The sequence below is a fragment of the Nothobranchius furzeri genome, chromosome 1 (assembly GCF_043380555.1).
Source record: "Nothobranchius furzeri strain GRZ-AD chromosome 1, NfurGRZ-RIMD1, whole genome shotgun sequence".
Classification (NCBI taxonomy): Eukaryota; Metazoa; Chordata; class Actinopteri; order Cyprinodontiformes; family Nothobranchiidae; genus Nothobranchius; species Nothobranchius furzeri.
In genome coordinates this window covers 96,612,265-96,630,279 of record NC_091741.1, presented here as the reverse complement: position 1 = coordinate 96,630,279, position 18,015 = coordinate 96,612,265, and the positions used below count along the sequence as shown (strand labels likewise).

Below are 18,015 nucleotides of genomic sequence, written 5' to 3'. Positions count from 1 at the left end.
GGCAATGCGGTAAGTTGTACATGCAGGCTAAACACTCTGGCACGAAACTTTGGCATGTGCTCAGATCCTGTTAAAGTGTCCCTCTTTCGTTCCTTTTGTAATCCTCTCTATACAGCCCACTTGTGGTGCAACTATATGAATGCATTTACATGCAGCCAGTAACCCTTTTAAAACCCGAATATTCACAATAACCTGGTTCCGCAGGTCCATGTAAACACCGCCAAAAACCCGGATATGCTCATAACCGGGTTTTTAAAACCCGGTTACTACACCTGGGGTAATCCTTTTCTAACCCGAATGTTTGGTCGTGTAAACGCATACCGGGATATCCCCATCAAAGCGTGTGTTCTGCGCATGCTCTGTTCGCAAGGAATCTTGGTCTTTTGAGTAGCGAGACGTCTTGTATGCACCAGAACACCAGAAGTAAACAACAAGTTGGGAGAAACATGGCGAGTCGCGGCACAGCACCACACTTTTGGAGTGACGAGGAAACTAGAGCACAAACAAACGCGGTCGCTATCTCTTCCGAACTGGGAAACATGTTGTTGTTTTCACGGATACCGGAACAAGAAGAACCGGAATTGACGCATATTGCGTCTGGACGTAGTCCATACGTCCTGACACTACCCCAACGTCCGCATTTAAATCGGGTTATGCAAGTTAGGGGTAACTCTTTCTATTTGCTTGTAAACGGGTTATTCTGATCAACTCAGAAACCCGAATACCGACCTTAACCCGATCATAACCCGGATATTGGCTGCATGTAAACGTAGTCACATGTTTGTTGTGAGTAACATCCCTACTTTTCATGCGCTTCTGAGGCTCTTCATGTATAAATTCATCTGCCAACTGAGTTTGTCAGCTAACACTGTTGTTAGAGCACTGTCATCGTTAACTTACAGTGACACGAGGCACTCCTCAGTCCTTTTTAAACATTGGAACCACTGCCTATATGGTTTGTAATTAGAATGTGTTTTTACTTTTATTTTATTCTTGTTATGGACATATCCCTTGTCTGAAATAAAGTTTGAATGAATGAATGAATTCACACACTGGTCGTGATGAGTTACATCGTAGCCACAGCTGCCCAGGGGCGCACTGACAAAGGCAAGTCTGCTTTACTTAGGCGCCACCGGTCCCTCAGACAACCACCAGCAGGCAAGGTGGGTTAAGTGTCTTGCCCAAGGACACAGCGACAGACTGACTCCTGTGCCACCATCACCTAGCCTGGCAAGCCAGACTAAATAAATGTATTATTTAGTCTGGCCATGCTCCATTGACTGCTCTCGGTTGTGGGGCGGGTTCTACCGTTGTCTTTCAAATGATCTCCGCATTCCACTGGACAATGAATGTGACATACTCTTGTTTCACTCTGTTGCATCATCCCACCCACCAGGCATATAGAGTGCCCTGATTGGCCCACAAAGCAGATAAAGCTCTGTGATTTGTTCACTAAGCAGATAGAGCACTATGACTGGCCCACCATTATGGACCAATCACAGCTCTTTATGTGTTTGAAACCCCTCTAGAGAGCTGTGATTGGCTAGCCAGAGTCCTGGTAGGAGCTGCGGAGGTTCCAATGGAGCATGCCTAGACCAAACTTTGCAAAGCAAGAATTTGGTCTAGTTCACTAGGCTAACCATCGCCCACAATCAGGAAAAAGTAATAAATCAGGAGTTTCACAGCTTTTTTCCTCCAACTAAAAATATGTTGCATTTCCCCAATTTACAAACCTCAGCATATAAATAAAGATTAATGGATCGCTTGAGTCAATATGCTAATTTTACCAACATCACTGCTGAAATATAATTATTCATTGGTGAAAAAAAGGCAGTAAAACAAAGATTTAGGTAATAGAAATGCAACTCAGCATGTTTAGTTTGCTTACATGGTAAATTATTGGGCACAAGAGTATTTAAAGTGACAACATGTATTCTCCCTGGCAGTAGAGGCCAGTGCGTGCCTAAATCATTGCAAGCAAGTGGTATTTTTGTGTTCAAGTAAGACCTCACTAACAGATGGCCATTGGGATAAAAAAATCCCAGGGAGCAAAATTTCAAATGAGCACTTCGTCAGATTGAATTCAAAAAGGTAGAATGCCTTCTCCAGGTGTGTATAGAGCTGTTTCAGGCTGAGTAGTGCTCCTGGAAAACCACCATTAGACCCACTCTTATGTCATTTAGACCCAATTTTCATGGTTATGTTACGAAGCTGCCAACATTATTTAACAACTGTACATCATTTATTTAATTTTCAAAAACGTTTTGATGAATATTTCCAGAGATTAATGGTACAAACTACACATTGTCTCTTTAATAATCAGATTTAGTGTTACGTTTCAGACATCGGGATGACTTCTAGACATGCTACATATACACCATCCAGTATTACTAAGTGTATTTCAGTGGATTAATCAAACCTTCTAATCTATAAAAAATAAACCCATTAGGCTCAGTCTCCATTTCTCCACATTCTCTCAGTCATAAGAGCGATGTCATTGTAGCAATCCCACCCTCCTCCCCATCCAAAGACGTACTCTTTTTCCATAGCAACAGCCCCAAGGCCCCGGGGGTTCACGTGACCAATGAAGAGGGGTGTTTCTGCTTTTAATCCAAGGGTCCAAGAGGCCTACTCTCAAGAATTAAGAATGAGGAAGAGGAGGGTGTCGGGTTACTCGTCTACAGATCTGCACACACGCACACGCACACACAGCTCTTAGTGAAGACTCAAAATGAAACAAGCTGCAGTACCAATTCTCAATCTCTTAAAACATTACAAATTAGAATGAATATATTGAATTAATCAGAACTGAAGTGTCTCGAATGTAAAACACAGAGCAGGTTACTGACATTTTGCCAACACCGATGACCATCATTCAGACAGCTTAAATGGAGATAATGTCCATTAATGTGCTTGTAGCTGCTGATTGCAAAGAAAATGATGAGTTAAACCATCCTTGATGTACACATACATGCATATAAAATACAACCAACTGCTTAAGTGCCACTCTTTGATGATAGTAGACTTAGAAATGCACATCCTTGCTAGGATTAAAAAGTTACGTTCAAGCTGAGAGCAACAAAAAGCCTCTGTGGAGTTAATCTTCAAATCTAAAACCATGGCAACCACACACTTGATGTAGGAGTTTTATTGACATTATCAAACTACAGTTAAAGGTGGAGCAATCAGACAGGTGGCAGCTTCTGCTGTTCTCAAAGCATTTGATAGGCCGAGTTTGCTCACTTGTCAAAGCATCTTCCCACAAGGTGCAAGCTTTATCACTGAAGATGTGACCTATCATCAAAGCAAGGCAGGAGAGAGAACGCATGAAGGCGGAGAATCAACAGCACAACAAGCTGGGTGGTGTGGGTAAAGGGGGTAATTAGCAAAGAGGCAATAATGGCGTTTCTACAACAGAACAGGAAGCACATTGAGAAACTGAGCCGTTTACAGCTACCAGGATTCATTCCATGACCTAGTCCACACTTGCCACAGTCTCACCCTCATATCCTTTGGATCGCTGCTCCGTCTGACTATGTGCACACAAACACACCCACAAAGCCACCAATGCCCTGAATCTAACACCAGCCTCTTTGATGTTAAGAGAGACACAGCAAGTCTATCTCCTATTGTGCTTCACAATTATTATTACTCTGGTTTACAACTGAGGGTGTTCAGACACTATGGACGCTTAAGAGCTTTAGAAACAAAACACAACAACTTAAAAGAATGGACAGATGAGTACATTACAGCACAGACAACATTCAGTAAAGAGAGGGTGGACATCAGACACACACAAGGCAAAACTTTCAAACCTCAGAAACAATTCAGGCTAATAGAAACCAAGATGAACTTTTAAATTAAACTACTAAAAGTTTATTTCTGAAACTTCAAGAAAGTTTATTTCTTCAGTCAAGTCTGAAAAACTTGACTGAAGAGCAAAGATATTTTCCTCAAACAGAAATGTAAACAAGAGATTTGAAGGACCTATTATTAAGAGGGAGAACCATAAATGTGCTCGAGCACATGCTTGTGGTGCATCAAGGTGAAGTTGGGAGACTGCTCCCCCCCAAAAAAAAGCTCTAAAGAAAAACATCAAAACATTTTAGGTCATTGATTTAAAAAATATCTAATTCATCAATCCTTCTAAACTCACAGACACAATTCAGTACAAACACCCTAGTTCTTAATCTTTATCAAATTTCTTTCATAAGTGAATTTATAGTACTTCACTTGTGGTTTTCTAAACTGGCTTTTCAAATAACTTATAAGTTGAATAGCTCCCCAACAAATTAGAAAATAACGGATACAAGTACAATAATCAAACTACTAGCGGAGCTTTAAAAACAAAATGCATCACATCTGTGCTTTTTCAAGCTCACTGTAGACTTCATCAAAACATCAAAACTTGATATAAAAGAGTTATGGTTTCCTTAACCGTAAATTCTACTGCATACAATTCTTAAATTTCATATAAAACAGAGGAAATGATCATACCAGATCTGGGGCAGCAGTAGCTCAGGAGGTAGCGCGAGTTGCCTCATGATCTCTGGGTTATGGGTTCAATTCCAGCTCCCGCCAGGGGTATTCTGCTGTTGTGTCCTTGGGCAAGACACTTCACCCAAACTTGCCTATGTTGGTGGTGGTCAGAGGCGCCAACGGCGCCCAATGGCAGCCTTGCCTCTTTCAGACCGCCCCAGGATGGCTGTGACTATGTATTTGCTTACCATCACTAGCAGTGTGTGAATGTGAGAGTGCATTAAAACGTCTTGGTGTCCTAAACAAGCGCTATATAAGTTTGATATATTATTATTATATTATTATTATTATCATAAAAAGGATAGGAACAGTCAAATACAAAATTTTTTGTTCATTCATCCACAATGGGCTGCCACAATTAGTCAACACATCACGACCATGTCGACAAACAAAATAAAACTATTAATTTTATAATCAACGCGCCATTTCTTTTATAAACTCTTGCCAGCTGCGGCACGTTCATTGGTTGCTTCCTGCCTGTCTGCTGCTGAGCTGCCGCTTCGCTCCAAGGCGCATGTGCAGTAGAAGCAGTCCGGGTCAGCCTTCATCATCGGAGAAAGAAAACATGGTGGGTTGGCAATGTAGCTCAAAAGTTTTGGGGCATTATTTAAAGACAAAAGAAAGTCATGTACAGTGCAAACTCTGCAAAGTGAAACTCCTTTCACGGGAGCACATCACCATGTACGAGCACCTTGACGGCAGAGAATGAAGAGTTGCCTCGGTAAGTTTACCTCTTGTTATATGCCAACATCAACAGGGAGCTACTTGTGTTCAGAGATGTACAAACACCAGTAGCCGTGTCGATTTTATTACCTTAGAACACGTTTGTATGTCACATATTTTTGCTCTAATTACAAACGCTAATGATTTATTTCATCCTGCTACATTACAGTGTTAATGAAAGTGGTCCTCTTCAATGTACGAATTTGTTATGTGCACACGTCAGTAAGTTAACGTCCTGACCGAGGCCATTGTGAGCACGTTGGTCACGAGACTCCTGTCCATGGTGAGCGATCAAGGTTTCTAAGGCTACGATCACACTGAAGGAAAAAGCGCATTAAATCCGCTTTTTTTCCCCACAATGAAACAACCTTTAAAGTAGTGATTCAACAATATGAAATTTTTGGGTCAATACCGACATCCAATATTAAAATCACTGTTACGGCTAGGGCTGGGCGATATGACGATTTTAGACCGTTTTACGATCTACACATCTGACGGTCTGTCATTTTTGAGAGACCTTTTTATCACGATTCACAGCTCTGCTGTTGAAATTCTGCCTCTGAATGAAAAGGGAACTTACCTCCGGCGAATGACACGCCTTTGTTTGAACCTTAACCAATCAGAGTGAGTCATAGTAATATATTAGTGCCCCGCTTGTTTTCACCTGTGTGTGAACAAACATGGCTTCGGCCGCGGCTGAGAGCAACAACGAGGTTTTCGTTCCGAAGAAGAACGCCTCGTCCATTAATGGAACTGGTTTGGTTTTTCACCAGATGACAAAGAGCAGCGAAACGTCATTTGCAAGGAGAGTGTCAAGGCAAGTGATGGCAACACCACAAACTTGTTTAATCACTTGAAAAGAAGGCATCCCAAACAATACAATGAGAGCCAGCTGGCAGCTAAAGCCAAAAAGCCTGCGGCTGCAGCTGCAGCGGCTAGTGCTTCTTCCTGGCAGCAAACGCTAACAGAAACACACACAAAACTCACTCCCTACGACAGAGACAGCAGACGATGGAACAGCGTGACAGATGCAGTGACGTACCACTTGGTTAAAGATTTGTGTCCCGTGCGAACAGTAGGAACATGATAAAAACATTGGATCCGCGCTACGAGTTTTCCAGCCGCAAGTATTTTTCGAACACCGCCATTCCACGCATGTACGCTGAATGCAAAGTGAGAGTTGCAGAAAATATTCCGAATGCGCAGTTATTTGCTACCACAAGTGATCTCTGGTCCAGCCACACATCAGAGCCGTATTTGAGCTTAACTATCCACTACATGAGCAACTGGGAGCTACATAGTATTTTGAACAAGTTAATGTTTGCACAATACGTTTGCAATTGACATGTTTGCACTTTAAATGTGTTTACAATTTTAATTAATGTTAAGTTACTTGAAAAACGAGAAAAACTGATTTTTGTAATTGTTTCTCTCAGGGCTTTTATCATCTCTGGTGTGAGTTTAAAATATAAGTGTGTTAGCGCTGTGTTGATTATCCCTAATATGAATAAATGTTTATTTATTCAATGTTTCTCTTCTTTAATACGCAATTGAAGTTATGCTATTCATGGATAAAAAATCGTGATAAAATCGAAATCGTGATAAAATATGGGAAAAATCGTGATATTCTATTTTTGCCATATCGCCCAGCCCTAGTTACGGCCGATAATCAATATTTGCCAATATCGACATACTGACATTAATGCTTCTAAAATTAGCAAATGTTGTAAGGAATAAAAATGATTAAAGCTGAAATTTACGTAATGTACACACAACACACACATTTACACTTTTGAGATAATTACTGTCGCATAACTAAACAATTACACATCACCCCCCTCACCCTCTGAAACAGGCAAACAAATGGTGACAAAATGGAAAAAATATAGTTTGTTAATATCAACCTGTTTTTTTTTTTATCGGACCAATACCAACATGTTAAAAAATGACTAACATCAGCCGATACCAATACTGATGCCGATATATTGTCCATCCCTACTTTGAAGTGTGTGTGTGTGTGTGTGTGTGTGTGTGTGTGTGTGTGTGTGTGTGTGTGTGTGTGTGTGTGTGTGTGTGTGTGTGTGTGTGTGTGTGTGTGTGTGTGTGTGTGTGTAAAATGCATTTTATGATAAAATAAAAAGGTTGCTGACTGAGCAACAAGAAACTATTTTATATAGCATAAAACATTTTCTTTGTGTTAAATCTTAACCTAATTTATTTGATATAACAGAATTGCTAATCTGGTAAATAATCTAACTTTAATATCTTTTATCTTTACAGTAGGGCTGTCGCGGTAACCGCAAAAATGAAATATCGCAATATGAAGAAGCCCACCACGCTGCATCATGGGCCACCGCGATTAATGAACTTGGTTCAACTCAATGATGCATGTTGAGAAGGATGGCTGCACTGGTATCAAAACGAAACGTTACTTCGCTCCTTTGGGAGCACTTTGGTTTTCAGTACGTCAGCTGCTGCGCAGCCAGAGTCCTTGGCCGAGACAGAGCTGCCAGCAGCGGCAAAAATAAATAAATAAATGCTCGGAGACCTGCTGAAGTCCGAGACAAGCACTGCTTCTGCAACCGTCCCGAAGAGAGTTTGAGCCGAGCTGGAGCTCACTCGCTACCTGCAGGAGGAATGCATCCACCCTAAAGAAACCCCCCTGACATGGTGGAGCAACAACCGGGAGAGATTCCCTTTGCTCGCCAGAGTCGCACGCAAGTACGTGTGTGTTAGTGCAACGAGCGCACCATCCGAGAGGGTTTTCAGTGTTGCTGGAAATGTTGCCACCCCTCTCAGATCCTCTCTCAAACCGTATATGGTTAACATGCTGGTTTTTCTTGTAGGTAACAAGGACGTGACGGAGCTATAAACCACCGTCATTCGTGTGTGTGAAAGTGAAATGATAGTGCGCCCGCCCCCCGGCGCGCGCGCGCCCGGTACATGTAATTTTTCATGCTTGATTTTAAACAACTAAACAAAATGGGGACTTGTTTCTTATTTGTTAGATTCTGCAGCCAAATTTGCATTTAAAAGTTTAACCTCCTGAATTTTGTTGTTTTTAAGTTCAGTCGGACTCCCGACTGTCGGAGAAACAAACGTTACTGTGATCTGTGTTGTTACTGCCCTTTGATCTGCATTCAGTAAAGTGTTATTAAAGAAGGCACGGCAATTTTTAACCTTTTTTAAATGTGTAAACATTATGTTTAGATAGTACTGCAATAAAAAAGGGCTGCAATAATATCGCACACCGCAATATTTAGCCACCCTGAATCACCGCAGGGGGAATTCCTCAACCGCGACAGCCCTACTTTACAGTAAATGAGACTCTCAGAGCCGTTGATGGTCCCCTGACTGCTGATGTGTGGACCAGACGTGCTACAGAGGCATACCTTGGTGTGTCCTACCATTTCCTGAGTTAAGATTGGAAGACCACCATGCCTCTTGTGAACACAAGTCACTTTTGTGTACAATTTATTTTTGGTTTTAGGTGCCTACCTCCATTTGACTGTAGCATTTGTTTTAACGGGTTACAAAGTGAATTAAAAGTAGTTTGATAAGCTATCATCTTGTCTTTATTATTAGATGGCACATAGAGGATCACACTTCAGACTAGGGCTTAACGATTAATTGCATATGCAATTAAATTTCGATGTGACAAAAGGAAATTTTCTTATCGTAAAAGCTGCAATTTGACTGGTAGCGACCGATTAGCACAGTGCAAATGTACATTGAAAAACCTACAGGGATGCTGATGCTAATATCGCCGATTACATTCTTCCAAATTACAAATTAGGAACGTGCCAAATTATTACATTTGGAGTCTAATAAAAAGTAAAAACTGTTATCAAATAAGTAGAGACAGGTATTTTAGTAAAGCTAGAAAATACTTTAACTCCACTGAGTTTTAGCTAGCAGCTATGAACGTAACTGAACTACGGAAGCTGTACATGGACAAGACGTCAAAAACTCTAAACACAAAAGACTTCAATAAATGGGACACACTTCTTTCCTGCTGATACATTTTCACAGTTGATGCTAATACCTATGCTCCTTCAATGGATGTGCTCCTGTCTGCAAAGCATTGCACCTTCAAACAGGGGTGGATTAAGGACTGAAGAAGATCCGGGGCTTAGCACACACACACACGCGCGCGCACACACACACACACACACACGTGACACGCACTAGTCAACATCATATATATATATGTCTTGTACCACATAATTTTTAATCTGAAGCTACATATTAAGCATTGTCAGGGCAGAGTATTGTTCCTGTTATTGTTTAGTGTGAGATGATAGTAAATATTCCCTTTCTTTCTCCATCAACGTTACCTGATAGTAAGCTAACTTTAGGCAAACCAGCAGCACAACAAATATTTTCAAATAAGACTCACAAACCTGAGTCAACACCAGTCTCATCAAAGCTGGGGTTCTGTCGCGGTACTTTTGGTCTAAAAAACGTCCTTATGTCCATCTTCACACATGCGTTTCAGGCAGAGTGTAGAAGAAACCAGGCACTGCAGAAGAAGCCGGCTGCTGAAGGGCTTCTTCTTCAGTGGTGGAGGTTCAGGCAGGCTGTATACAAACTACTGCCAGCTGCTCCCTCTCTGTTGGACTTTGGTACTGCATGTTACTTCGACGTTTGAGATCCGGGGCTTTTCATTAAAGATTTGGGGCTTGAGCCCAAGTAGCCAGGCCCAACGCCGCCCCTGCCTTCAAATACAAACTTTTTTCTTTACTTGTGAGTGTTTATGTTTATGTAGACAAATAAACTTGTTTATGATATGTAGATAAATATGTAGATACATTAACTTTTTTATATTCTGTACAAGTATTTTTTTTTTGCTTTCATTAGCTGAAAAGTGAGAAAAGCCCCTTGAGAAAATAATCGTGAATTAAATCGCAATTGCAATATTGAAGTAAAAAAATCACAATTAGATCATTTTCCAAAATCATTCAGCCCTACAGACTATAAGCTAACTATGGGAATCTTAGAACATCCTGGTGCAATAAGCTAAATATTTATGATTCACACACTTAGTCGACTACATGTCAACAAAACTGACGATTAGTCGACTATTAAAATAGTCGTTTGTGGCAGCCCTAATTGACGTGATTGTGAATTACATGCTACAGTGGCTTGCCATAATCCTGCAGCGGTGTTGAGCGGAGCAGACTCGAAGCCGCAACCTGTCTGCAGCAGCTCTGTTCCATAGTGCTGCAGACAGCTAGGAATAAACAGGATGGTGGGAAATTTTCTTCCGCTCGTAGAGATTAGATATTCTTAGTTTTCCAACCATCATGTTTTTTCGGAACCCCACTTGAGCATGAGCCTACTACCAGCTAGCATTAGCTAATTTGCTTGTAGTTGACATTTGATCCCAAACTCTGAACTGTTTCTACTTTTGTATCTTTGCTGGTTTCTGTTTTCCTCCACAGCACCTAGATTAGCTCATTAAAAAGGCAGTAAAAAACATCTTCCTTACACAAAAACAAGCAACTTTGTTCAATAAAGTTCTGGGGGAAAAGTAACTTGAAAAGATGTCGCACGAGTGCTACGTCTGAAAATAGTTTATTGCACAGAGTTTTTTTTTTCATCGTACAACCCTGGCTTATGATTTTAATTAATCCAGGCCTAGGGGCGAATTACTCTTCAAAAATGAACAGTTTTGTGCCATTTACCAAAAACTGAGCTCTCCCCTTCCTCACTGATGGCTCTGACATGCTTGTGTTTAAGATGCTGCATCATCACGTCTGATTTACATATGTTGCAGGTGACAAAGGTCTTTGAGTTGTTTAACACAAAGTGCTCCCAAACCGTTGCAGTTTTTATTTTCATTTCATTTCATTTATTTATAAAGCCCCTTCTGCAACCAATGCAGACACCCAAGGTGCTGAACACAACACAATAAAAACATAAAACCATCAGAATAAAATAGCAATCGTAAAACCAGCATGAAATCAATTAAAAGAGGAGAGTAAAAGCAAAAAATAAAATCCAGAAAAAGATTAAGAGGCCGGGGCATCGAAACCGGGTAAAATTTGCTAATCCTGAAAAGCCTGGACAAAAAAATGGGTCTTAAGGAGAGTCTTAAAAAACCCCAATGAGGGTGACTGACGCACCACCAATGGCAACTGGTTCCAAAGTGCAGGTGCCAACACCAAGAACGCACGGTCGCCCGTGACCTGCACTTAGTGCGTGGAACGATGAACAGCTCCCTGCCGTCTGAGCGAAGGGCCTGCGAGGGGGCATGCCTATGCAAAAGGTTGCCAAGATATGCTGGAGCAGTTCCGTGTAAGGCCCTATATGCCAGCACCAAGACCTTGAATTTTGCCCTGTATTGCACAGGCAGCCAATGAAGGGATGCCAACACAGGGGTGATATGTTCCCTGCGCCTAGTGCCTGTCACGAATCAAGCGGCTGAGTTTTGTACTAACTGCAAGCGTGCTACCGCACCCTGACTAAGGCCGGCATACAGTGCATTGCAGTAGTCGAGCCTTGAAAGAATAAAAGCATGTGTGACAGTCTCTAAATGTACTCTGGACAGCAGGGGCTTAATTCTGGCTAGTCGGCGTAAGTTAAAAAAACACGATCGCACAACCTGGTTGATTTGCGTGTCGAATTTCAGGGCTGAGTCCGGTTGCACTCCCAAATTTCGGATGGTGGTCTTCATGTTGGATGCTAAAGGGCCCAGATTCACAGCATCGCATGGGCATGTACACATGCCTGGGCTAAGTACAATTACTTCAGTCTTAGCGTCATTCAGATGTAAAAAGTTTGCAGCCATCCAGGAGCGCACATCCTCTAAAGCCGGGCGTACACTGTGCGACTTTTTCACTTTTTTGAGCCGATTTTCCAGTCGTGCGAGAAGCCACGACATCGGGGCGAGTTTTGCGCCGAGCGGTCGTGTAGTGTACAGGGGGTTACGAGAGGCGATTAACACCACGTGACCAGCTGCCGATCAGCAGTCGTGAGGTCGCAGGGACTTCTGGTGTGTTTAATATTTCGCTCGTCCCTCGTGAGGGTATCGCACTGTTGAAGCGGCGCTGCGAGCAGCTGCGAGCAGCTACGATCCAAAAAGTATCAGAACCGCTCACGGCGCATGCGCGCGCAATCCTGCATCAACGCCGGCCGGTCGCTCGCTATTTCCCTAATAACACACGCTGTTCGTTTTTGTTTCTACACGTTTTTTTACTCACAAAGATTGTCAAGAAAGCGTGTTTGTCGTGTTCATGTCAAATTAAACTGATCACAAAACACAGATTCACTTTCTTTATTTCGTTTTCCTCATCCAACCCCCATAAATCCCTGTGTGTCCTCCTGCAGCACTCCCGAAGGACAACAGGCAAGACAAAAAAGTCTGACGTGTTGAGTAAAAACTGCTATTTTTAGCACATTTTTAGGGCCGACGTGTTGCTACCAGACGTACAGTGTGAGCAGTCAGGTCGCATGCGAGAACTGGGTCGTACAGTGTGAGCACATGACTCGTGAGATCTGCTCTGCGAGGAAGTCGTACAGTTTGAGCTGAAGCTGAACGCTGCGAGTGAAAAAGTCGCACAGTGTACGCCCGGCTTAAGGCATCAACAAGCTTTGATATTGACCCATCGACCCCCCTGCTGAAGGGGGAGGTAGATTTGACAGTCGTCAGCATAAAAATGAAAATGCATTCCGAACCGCCGAAGATTCCCCAACGGTAGTAAGTAGATGGCAAAAAGAAGCAGACCCAGTACAGACCCCTGTGGCACACCCCACTTGAGTCCCGCCCAGGTCGAGGAGGTTTCACCTACACTGACACAAAAACTCCTGTCGGACAAGTAGGAGTGTAGTCATTGTAGGGCTGCACCGGTAATTCCCGCCCGATGTTGTAGCCGATCCAAAAGTATGTCATGATCGACCGTGTCAAAGGCTGCAGACAAATCTAACATCAAAAGAATGACAGAATCCCCCACCCCCCACCCCACCCCCCCGGTCACAAGCTAAAAAAAAACATCATTAAGAACCATTATAAGTGCAGTCTCGGTACTGTGACCTGCTCTGAACCCTGACTGAAAGATCTCCCAGAGTTCGTGAGTGTCTAAAAATGCAACCAACTGTAAAGTTACAACCCTCTCAAGCAGCTTAGATAAGTAAGGCAGATGTGAGATAGGTCTGTAATTGGCTAACACAGTTTCCTCCATCCCCTTCTTTTCCAGCAGTGGTCATACAACAGCCCTCTTAAAAGTAAGGGGAACCACACAAGAGACCAGACTGGTATTTAAGATAACCAGTATATAATGGGCCATTTCCATCTGTACCGGGTCGGCCCAGGCCGGGTAGCGTAGGTTGTTTACATATCTGGGTGGCCTGGCATTTTTCCGGGCCAACCAAGGCTCATTCTCAGTCCTCTTCTCGAGGGGGTCTGCTTCAGGCCGACCAGGGCCAACACACCCACTGCTGACAGCAAATTCACACCTTCCGTTAGAGCAAGCCTCTGATTGGTGGGTAGAATCAGCCCACATGGGCTTAAGACAAGGATATGTGGAATAAACCGGGCCAGGCTGGGGCCGACTGGGGCTACCCGGCCCGGGCCAACCCGGTACAGATGGGAATGGCCCATAAAGGGCCAGAACAGAAAAAGCCTCCTTAAGCATCCTTGGGGGAAGAGCATCATAAGGGGAACCAGAAGGTTTTTGCTTAGAAATGAGTTCCTCTAGCTCGGTCATAGATATAGTCTGGGAGGCTGGCAAGTTTGCCCTAAGTGGCATGGGTTCCACGAAAACAGGAGTGCAGCCTACAATAGCAGCCCGAATCATCGCTATCTTGTCCACAAAGTAGTGAAGAAAATCTTCACATTTTCTTAAGTCTTCCTGCTTCTGCCATGTTCAACTCAATTAAATTCAATTTTATTTATATAGCGCCAAATCACGACAAGAGTCATCTCAAGGCACTTCACATAATAAATATGTTCTAGTGTGTTGTTCCTCATCTGCCTCGGTCTACTCTGCTGCTGCCTACAGATGAGCTGTGTGCATTAACTGTCAAATAAAGTAGGGATGGACAATATATCGGCATCAATATTGGTATCGGCCGAGGTTAGTCATTTTTTTACATATCCGTATCAGTTCAATAAATAAAACAGGGCCGATATTAACAACCAACATTTTTTTCCATCTAGTCTCCATTTGTTTGCCTGTTTCAGACGGTGAGAGGGGTGATGTGTAATTGTTTAGTCATGTGAACAGTGAATGAAATCATCTCAGAACCGTAAATGTGGGTGTTGTGTGTACATAACGTAAATTCAGCTTTAATAAATTTCATTCTATACAAAATCTGCTGATTTTAGAAGCATTAATGTCAGTATATCAGTATTGGAAAATATCGGTTATTGGCCTTAAGGGTGATCTTAATATCTGTATTGGCCCAAAAATTTTACATCGGTGCATCACTAAAATAAAGGTGCCATGACACCAAGCCCCCATAATTCTGGAGATTTTGCAAATCAACAGGAAGTGGTAAAAATTGCAGTTCCACTCTCATCCACTAGGAGCCGACAAAAGAAGTGAGCAAATCCTTATTGACTCCCATATCACAGCAGAAATAAACATGTTTACAGCGTGGTTCAAAAAAACATTCTAAGTTTAATAGTTTTGTTAAATTTAGTAGTTTTGAGGGGGGTGAAATTTTTTAACTCTTCTGTTCAATTGGAATTGAATGCTTAAAAATCGATATAATTGATATCAGTGTGTAATGCAACACTCTGTCCATATTAGATCTCCACTGGCAAACAGCATGACCACAGCCTCATACAGGAGCCAGTCAGCCATGCAGGTGGGCTACTCCTGTCCCCAGAGTCCTTCTAAGCTTCTGGGGTTAGCTAAGTTAGCTAGTAGCTACACTGGTTCATTTGTTCCTACCCTGTTCCAAATGTAACAGCCCCACCCTCAGCTCCATCTATTTTGCCATTTTTGAATTGTCTGGGTATGACGAGATGCGTGACACGGTCAAAAACAAATCATTGGTGGGAACCTCCTATTTCTGGCTTCAACCTGCCTTTAGCAGAATAATGGGCAGGCTATGTCCATATTTTCATGTCTATGCACGATACGAAAAAAGTTGTACAACACAATGAATCGATAACAAAATGTGTTGCAAATAAATTTCTCAATTTGAACCCTAGGCCTTTGAGAAATCAGCTCGAAAATGACATGGCCACACTTTAATGAGTATATTTCTTTAACTAAAATCTCCATTTGATTGCTTTTGGTCTAATTTTAAAGTAATATCATGAGGGAATGATTGAGATCTGTAATTATTAGTATATGTGTCATTGGTTAAGTATAAATAGACATGGGACATTGTATTGACATTAGAAGAACAAAGTTTGTGTTTGATGAAGTGAAGAACAACAATTTTACAGAGATTTATATTCAGACATTTCAGCGCACACTCAAAGTGTATTTGGAATGCAATACAGTTTTTTCCACCAGCTAGTTTCAGTTATTTAACCTTCTAGCCTTCTTTGTTAACACTGTAAAGTCATTCAGTGGAAAATAAAGCTTTTTGATAAGTTTTTGAATTGCTGCTTAACAGCCATTTGCTGGAGCTCCATGACACACGAGATTCGGACGAGATTTTTTCAGGATCCCATCCATTATTTTGGTGGTTCCACCCCTAGATAGAATCTCTGAGCCAATAGAATCACTTGCTGTCGAGTTTTTTTTTCTGGCTGGCTTTCGTAAACCAATTACAGGAGTAAATTTGACGTAAACCAGGAAATGATGGAACCTTTAAAGAGCAAGTAACGTCTAAATTAACTTTTTTTTGCTGATGAACTGTATAAATGAGTGTCTAGTAGTGTTTTAAATGTGTGTATTCATTATTTTAGCATTTTGGTGCATATTCTTTAAAAAATTAAAAATTCTGCCTAAATACCACAGTATAGTGCCACCTTCAGCTTAAAACATAGAGTTTGAGTCATTTTGAATACACTTTAGCCAATGACTAAAGAGAAAGATACTACGTAAACCAGTAGAGTACTACGTAGCAGCTCTGTGTCAAAGTTGTAAAGCATCGAGAGTCTCGGCCACGCCTTGTGGCGAGTTGGGAGTTGGATTTGCAAGCCAGTGTAGGACGGTTAGCGGTAGTTCAGCATTAGCATCCAGCATTAGCATATCCTAATCTTTAGCATAGCTTTTAGTGTTATACATACTTATTTAGTGTTAGCTTGGCTGTTGGATATTGTGCCGGCTTGTTCAGATGCACGAGAGACAGGAGCGTTCCTTTTACTGATGTTTAATGCGGTCTTGCATCTTCTTTATCTTTACACCACATGAACATCGTAGAACTAATGAAAAAGCATAAATCATGTACAAATTAACAAGTTATTTGCCTTAAGTTTGCTAACATACAAAGTTTATAAATAAAGAATAAACATACCACTTTGGCCTGCTAGTAGACAAACCGGTAGACTTGAAAACACTTAACCTTCTTCTCAAATGTTCTTAACTCATTCACTGCCATTGACGACTAAAGTCGTCATTTTAGATCCAACCGTTTACTGCCAATGACGACTAAAGTCGTCATTTGCATTTTTTTACTGTTTGAGCATCGGAACGAGCCCCCGCGCCGAGAACAAACATCTCAGCCCTGAAGCCGATCATCCGCATACGTCACAGATCACATGATCAGGAAGCAACACATCCATGAGTTTGGAGATCGTTTTGGGCCGTTCCTGTAAAAAAAGTGAGGCGCGAACCGGAAAAGCGTCTGCCGATCACAATTCGACAATGAATTATGAAATAACGGATAACGCTCAAAACACGCGGCTTCTTCCTGATGTAAGAGGTGAGTCTCCTCTTTGTTTTGGCATCGACATCATGCTAGCGCGCAACGTTCTGTGACTCTTAAAAAAAACAGTAAAAATGGTGAGAAACGATGGCAGCGAAGGCCGTTAGTGATCAGGAAACGGCTGGCAGTGAATGAGTTAATTGGCACAAATTGTCCGTGCGCATCAATAAAATGTCCGAAGCTACGAGACAGGAAGTGACAACACAGCGCTCTTAAACACACCTTATCAAAGTAAACCAATACAAAATTACTCAGATATCAAAAATTATTAATTCTGTGCACCTGTAAATGCTACAAAATGTATTGAAAAAATGAAAAATAATACTTTAAATAAACATGTTAAATAAACTTTCTAGGGCATTAACAAAATCACAGTGCGATCTTGTGGTGAAACTTTGAACAAAAAAGTTGCTTAAACTGCATTTACAGATAGTGTAGTTTAGTTAGTGTTTGGCTGTTAGTGTTATTAGGAAAGTAGTTCGGGTTTAGTGTTCCATATCGTGTTAGTATGGTGAGAAGTGGGTTGCGGTGGCTCTGTGGGGTTGCACTCCTTTGCGCTGGACTTAGAAATTAGGCGCCAGTGATTGCGCGCAATCGGTATCTGGAAAAGTCAGCTCCCGCCTGGTGCTGTAGTTTGCAACCAGCATTTTACCCGCGATTCCTTCACCAACATGATGGAGGTTGAACTGGGTTATTTTGCACGTCTCCGTTTGAAAAGGGAGGCCGTGCCCACCGTGGCTCTTCTGCGATTTAGATGCAGCCCACCGACTCCGCTCCCCCACCATGACGGGCTCCAGTCTGAGGTGAGCAAGCTAAATAAAAGTTTTAACATCTCCTAAAGACAATTCCCTACCTAAATGTAAAGTTTGAGACGTGGTTCACTTAATTTAGCTAATATCAGTCTGCACTGCCTTCAGGCTG

At 42.0% G+C, this 18,015-nt stretch overlaps 1 protein-coding gene across 2 annotated transcripts in view; it reads right to left on the bottom strand.

Moving 5' to 3' along the window:
* Positions 1-18,015, bottom strand: part of ccnjl (cyclin J-like) — a 44,225-nt gene that overhangs the window by 5,876 nt on the left and 20,334 nt on the right. The window lies entirely within an intron of this gene.